This window comes from Salvelinus sp. IW2-2015, unplaced genomic scaffold (genome assembly GCF_002910315.2).
Source record: "Salvelinus sp. IW2-2015 unplaced genomic scaffold, ASM291031v2 Un_scaffold930, whole genome shotgun sequence".
In the NCBI taxonomy this organism is placed as follows: Eukaryota; Metazoa; Chordata; class Actinopteri; order Salmoniformes; family Salmonidae; genus Salvelinus; species Salvelinus sp. IW2-2015.
In genome coordinates, this window is record NW_019942653.1 from 380116 (window position 1) to 386115 (window position 6000).

The 6000-nt window shown below is 43.2% G+C and overlaps 1 pseudogene; it reads right to left on the reverse strand.

The window, feature by feature from the left end:
- LOC112069198 (glutamate receptor 3-like) overlaps window positions 1–6000 on the reverse strand; it is a 64728-nt pseudogene that overhangs the window by 8288 nt on the left and 50440 nt on the right.

Genomic DNA, 6000 nt, shown 5'->3' on the forward strand with positions numbered 1-6000 from the left:
GGGGAGGATTTGGCCGGCAGGGAGGTTCCTGTCCAATCGCGCACTAGCGAATCCTGTGGCGGGCTGGGCGAAATGCACGCTGGCAAGGTCGCCAAGTGTACGGTGCTTCCTCCGACACATTGGTGCGGCTGGCTTTCGAGTTAAGCGGGCGTTGTGTCAAGAAGCAATCCATCAACCTTTGCCTCTCCCGAGTCCGTACGGGAGTTGCAGCGATGGGAGAAGACTGGAACTGCCAATTTGATACCATGAAATTGGTGAGAAAAAGGAGTAAAAAAAATAAATAAATAAAAGCCTATTAACTCTGTTCCATCTGACTGCGCAATCCATTGTCTCATCAGCCCAGCCAGGCAATTTATGAACGTGATCTCCACTATAAAAAGCATCTGGACAATTTSTCATATTTCTTTTCGACTAACATTTAGTTTTCAACAGCGGAGATTTGTATAAACCTTGCTGTCTATCTCTCCGACATTTGCAACATTGTTTCAATATTCAAATTCGATCTCCTGCTGTCCCATAGTAATGAACGAGMCATGAGTCTGGACGAGACAGAGAGGCAGGAAGCGTTTCTCAGCCATTCAAAATCATAACTCAGCTGGCATKATMTRTATGGATWTATACCAAACAAATTTAAAAAAGGTAAAATGAAACTAATTTGCAGTCTTTCAGCTTCAGTTAGAAATGATTGTGTTACTGCAGCTGTGTTGTTGGCTAGCTCCTCTGACTAACAGTTTCCTGACGAGTGAGCACATTTTCTATGCCAGGCGAAATCGTACCTCATCAGCTTATTGTTGTGGATGGATCCAATTAAATGTCACTAGAAACCAGCTTCAACAAATGCAAATGCAGCTACTTACTGGCTGCACTTTTTGACATGACTGTAAGGTAGCCGTAGTTGGCTAGCTAGCAAGCAAAGGATAAGAACTTTGCCAGCCAGAATGGCAACGGTACATTTAGAATGAACGACTGGGTCACGTCCATAGATACAGAACAGTACGTCCCATAAATACAGAACAGAAAAGAACTGAAACGAACTGGGTCACGTCCATAGATACAGAACAGAAAGACTGAACGAACTGGTCACGTCCATAGATACAGAACAGAAAGACCTGAACGACTTGGTTCCCTCCATAGATACAGAACAGAAAGACTGAAGACTTGGGTCCGTCCATAGATACAGAACAGAAAGACTGAACGACTGGGTCACTCGCATAGATTACAGAACAGAAAGACTGAACGACTGGGTCAATCCATAGATAGCAGAACAGAAAAGACTGAACGACTGGGTCACGTCCATAGATACAGAACAGAAAGACTGAACGACTGGGTCCACGTCCATAGATACAAGAACAAGAAAGGACTGAACGACTGGGTCACGTCCATAGATACAACAGAAAACTGAACGACTGGTCACGTCCAAGATTACGACAGAAGACTGAACGACGAGTCCGTCCATAGATACAGAACAGAAAGATAACGACTGGGTCACGTCCATAGATACAGAACAGAAAGACTAAGACTGGGGCGCTCCATAGATACAAACAGAAAGACTGAACGACTGGGTCACGTCCATAGATACAGAACAGAAAGAACTGAACGACTGGGTCACGTCCAAAGATACAGAACAGGAGAAAACTGAACGACTAAGGTCACGTCCATAGAACAGAACAGAAAGACTGAACGACTGGGTCCGCGTCCATAGATACAGAACGAGACTGAACGACAAGTGGGTCACGTCCATAAGATACAGACAGAAAGACGCGACTGGGTCACGCCATAGATACAGAACAAGAAAGACTGAACGACTGGGTCACGTCCATAGATACAGAACAGAAAGACTGAACGACTGGGTCACGTCCATAGATTACAGAACAGAAAAGACTGAACGACTGGTCTCGTCTCTAGATACAGAACAGAAAGACTGAACGACTGAGGTCGTCCATAGATACAGACAGAAAGACTGAACGACTAGGTCTCGTCTCTAGATACAGAAACAGAAAGACTGAACACTGGGTCCGTCCATAGATACAGACCAGAAAGACGAACGACTAGGTCTCGTCTTCTAATAACAGAACAGAAAGACTGAACGACTAGTCTCGTCTCTAGATACAGAACAGAAAGACTGAACGACTAGTCTCGTCGTCTAGATACAGAACAGAAAGACTGAACGACTGGTCGCGTCCATAGCAACCCTGATTTATGTCGGGAACTATATCTTGTGGGAAAGATGAAATAGTATGAATATTATGAATGAAAATAACGTTTTTATGAAAATACTTGACTCATATTTGAATATGTTGCGTAACCCGTTTATAAAAGTGATAATGCCCTAGAAGCCGGTGTTTGGAGGATATATTGGCACGGTTTGCCGGCCCTCAACGAACACACCCATCCCATATAGCCTCCAAACACCAGCTTCTCTGGCATTATCACTTAATTATACAGCTTGTTGAGAAACTAAATGTTTGTCTAGAAGAAATGTGAGATAATGTTCTAAGTTTTTTATATTGAAGATATCAAGTTTATAACTTCCTGCTGGGCTATGAACATGATTCTCGGGCTGAGCGAGGACAGTGGGATCTGATGAACAGTGGAGTATGGGCTGATGAGACAGTGGATTGGCTGATGAGACAGTGATGGATTGGGTAGCAGTGTGATGGGCTGATGAGGACAGTGCGATTGGGCTGATGAGACAGTGGATTGGCGATGAGACAGTTGGATTGGGCTGATGAGACAGTGATTGGCTGAATGAGACAGTGGATTGGGCTGATGAGACAGTGATTGGCTATGAGACAGTTGGATTGTGGCTGATGAGACAGTGGGTTGGGCTGTGATGAGACAGTGGATTGGGCTGATGAGACAGTGGATTGCGGGATAACAGCGGGTGATAGGAACAGATGGAAGATTGGGCTGATAGACAGTGGATTGGCGGCTGATGAGAGACAGTGGATTGCGTAGTGCAGATGGAACAGAAAGTAGTAATAGCATTTTAAACGCCATAGATTTAGCCGGGTGGTAACTTGTGAATAGACACGGCTGGAATGCGGATTTAACCAATCAGTATTCAGGAATTACACACAACCATTGTATAAAGCACTCTGTAGAAACAGACTACACCAATCAAAACGTGATGACATGGATAACAAGTCGTCTGCGTGAGTACCACTGTGTGACAATGTCCTCTGGACCCTTTAGAGACCATACGTTATCATCAGGCGGGAGGAAGAGGAGAAGAATACGAACACTGTGTAGAATAGATCTCCCTGGGCCAATGGTAATATGGACGACTGTGAAGGACGTCCATCGTGTGTAGATCAGAGAGACAATGAATTAACAATGCAATAATCTGTTAACATGCTCATGATCTGGAGCCCTGAAACCCAATCTAAAGAGTAGCAGTATTACAAGGGTGATCAGAAAGATGTGTCGTGTGTGTGTGTGTGTGTGTGTGGTGTGTGTGTGTTGTGTGTGTGTGTGTTGTGTGCTGTGTGTGTGTGTGTGTGTGTGTGTTGTGTGTGTGGTTGTAGTTGTGTGTGTGTGTGTGTGCGTGTGTCGCGCGTGTGTGTGAATGTCACAAGTGCGACCAGCAAACATATTGATATACGGAGAATTAACCTTCAACACACATCGTCCCCAAACTCACACACTGGTCTTGTCTTTCCGACAATGCCAATGTCTCGTCGAGAGCCAATGCCCAGACTTTGGAGGTGTCAGTATTGGAAGTCTTTAAAGAGCAGTAGAGATTGCAAATGCAAATTCTTTATCATAAATTCACATGATCCAAATTACTCGGAAAATATTTTAGATTCCTGAAAAAGGTTGCCCAAAGCCAAAAGTTATACCATACCTAGCAGGGTCCAGATAAAAGCAGAAGAAATTCATTGTCAAGAGCAAGGGGTGTGGGGTACCTGCTCTTCTAGCAGCCTCTTGCAGCCGTCATCACTCAGCATACTGACTACACAGCACAGATTATTAGCAGAAATGCATGGTTGAAAATAGTGTTGCAGAATTCCTGTGACTTTCCCYTAATTCCTAGGTTTCCCAGAAACCCCTATGGGAGYATTCCCTGAATAAGGGGGAGAATAAGCAAGGAATGGAACCCTGCCAGAGGGAATCTTCAAACAGGGATTTCTGGGAAACCTGGAATTGTTTATTTACTGGGACTTTTTTTAGTTAGTGGATTTTTGCAACTCTACATATATGAAAATATAGGAAGCCTATTTCTGAACATTATGGAGGTAAAACAGAAAGGCAGAGAGAGAAAGGTCAGGTGTGTTGGTAGGACATTACTTGATCTAGATATTATAGAGATGTTAGCCATGATGCTATTTCAAACATGTCATAGTAAGTACAACATTACATTTCCTGAGAATTCATGTCAAATGACTCTATCTATCACAGTAGGCAAGTCACTTAGCTGACCTAATTCATAGCATGAGTCATGCCTGAGTCACTAGTCATTCAATTGATCAATGCCTTTGTATGTCATCTTTAAAATAGCATGATGCAAGCTTCATAGCACATKGTCTAAGTATGTTTGATACCAAGTTGACAAGGCTAAGTGAAACACTCTTATTGCATCACTGATTACCAGGATGGATACAGCCATGTCTTGTGAAGAGAGTAGAATAGCAAGCAGAAAAGAAACCTGATTATCACAGTGGTTATTGGGCTCAGTTCTGGCTCTTGGTTGTTCCTGTTCAGCAACCAATTATAGGGGCAGTTCCACCACCTACAAAATCKTAATTTAACTGAATATAGTCGTACCACATGACCCACAGCCCAAAGAGATCAGACCTTCTCTTTCAGATTAGAATTCTCACGTTTGCCCGTAATGCTTAGTCCCCTCAAGACTCCGCTGTTCGCCTCGCCTCCCTGAGATGACAAGTCTCAGCTGAGCAGCCATTTTGGGGGGTTTCAGCCAATGGGCTCTAGAGGCTAGAATGGATTCTCTAGGCCAGTCGCATGGGATGTCCAGAGAAGCATCTATATGACATGAGCAACTGTGAAGCCATGTTGTGTCAGACAAGACAGCAATAATGTTATGAAATACAGACGTGGCCTTCACAAGAGGAAGYCGGCAGTCTCTGCCATCTAGATGCCATGTTTTCATAAATAGTTTGTGATAAACTATTCATGAAATGTAACTTATAATACACATTCTTATTTTATAATATATAACTTACAACAGGTATATTTTACTCAGAGATCTGACAGAGATACTCTTAACGTTAATTAGACTTCAGACTGGCTATACATTCTCTAGACAATATAATACCCGACACACACATCGTCTGCTGCCCAGAGATGTTAAAGATGGATTTAACTCTATCTCCTCCTTTTCCAACTGCAAGACAGCGCTATCCTCCTCACATCCCTCCCACCACCCAGTCGAATAAACAGACTTCGTCCTTATCAAACACTGATCCACATATCCTTATCCTTCCTCTCACAACTGTCTTTGTCAAACAACTCAGCTTAGCCTTACCAGTCCATCTCCTTCACTACACTTCATGCTACCTCATCTTCCTCTCTGTGTATTAGCCAAGTAAGGGTTCTTAGTTTGATATTTTGTTCCATAGACTGGTCAGAGTCTGGTAAATGACAGAAAGGCTACCTTTGAGTCTGGTTGGGACTCAACACTTGGGTTTGTTTTGGGTTGGGTTGTACGCTAGCTAACAAAGTACATAAGACAATCAAAGTGCTATAATATAAATCCAATCAATAATCAATGAATTTTTATWATACCTATTGACTATTATTAACAGCCTTGCCGATTACTCTGCAATATTGTACCCGATCTGGTGACATCGAGGCTGACCTTGGAGTCACCTCCCCCGCTGCCGCACTCGCCCTTGTCGTACCACCATTTGTTTTTCAATTTGTCCAACAGGCCTTGCTCATTCAGTTTTAACACTGCCAGGTTAACAGCATTTCTTGAAACGATAAAACATAACTTGTAAGAAAATGCACAGGTCCGTGAGAAATCTAATGCATAGT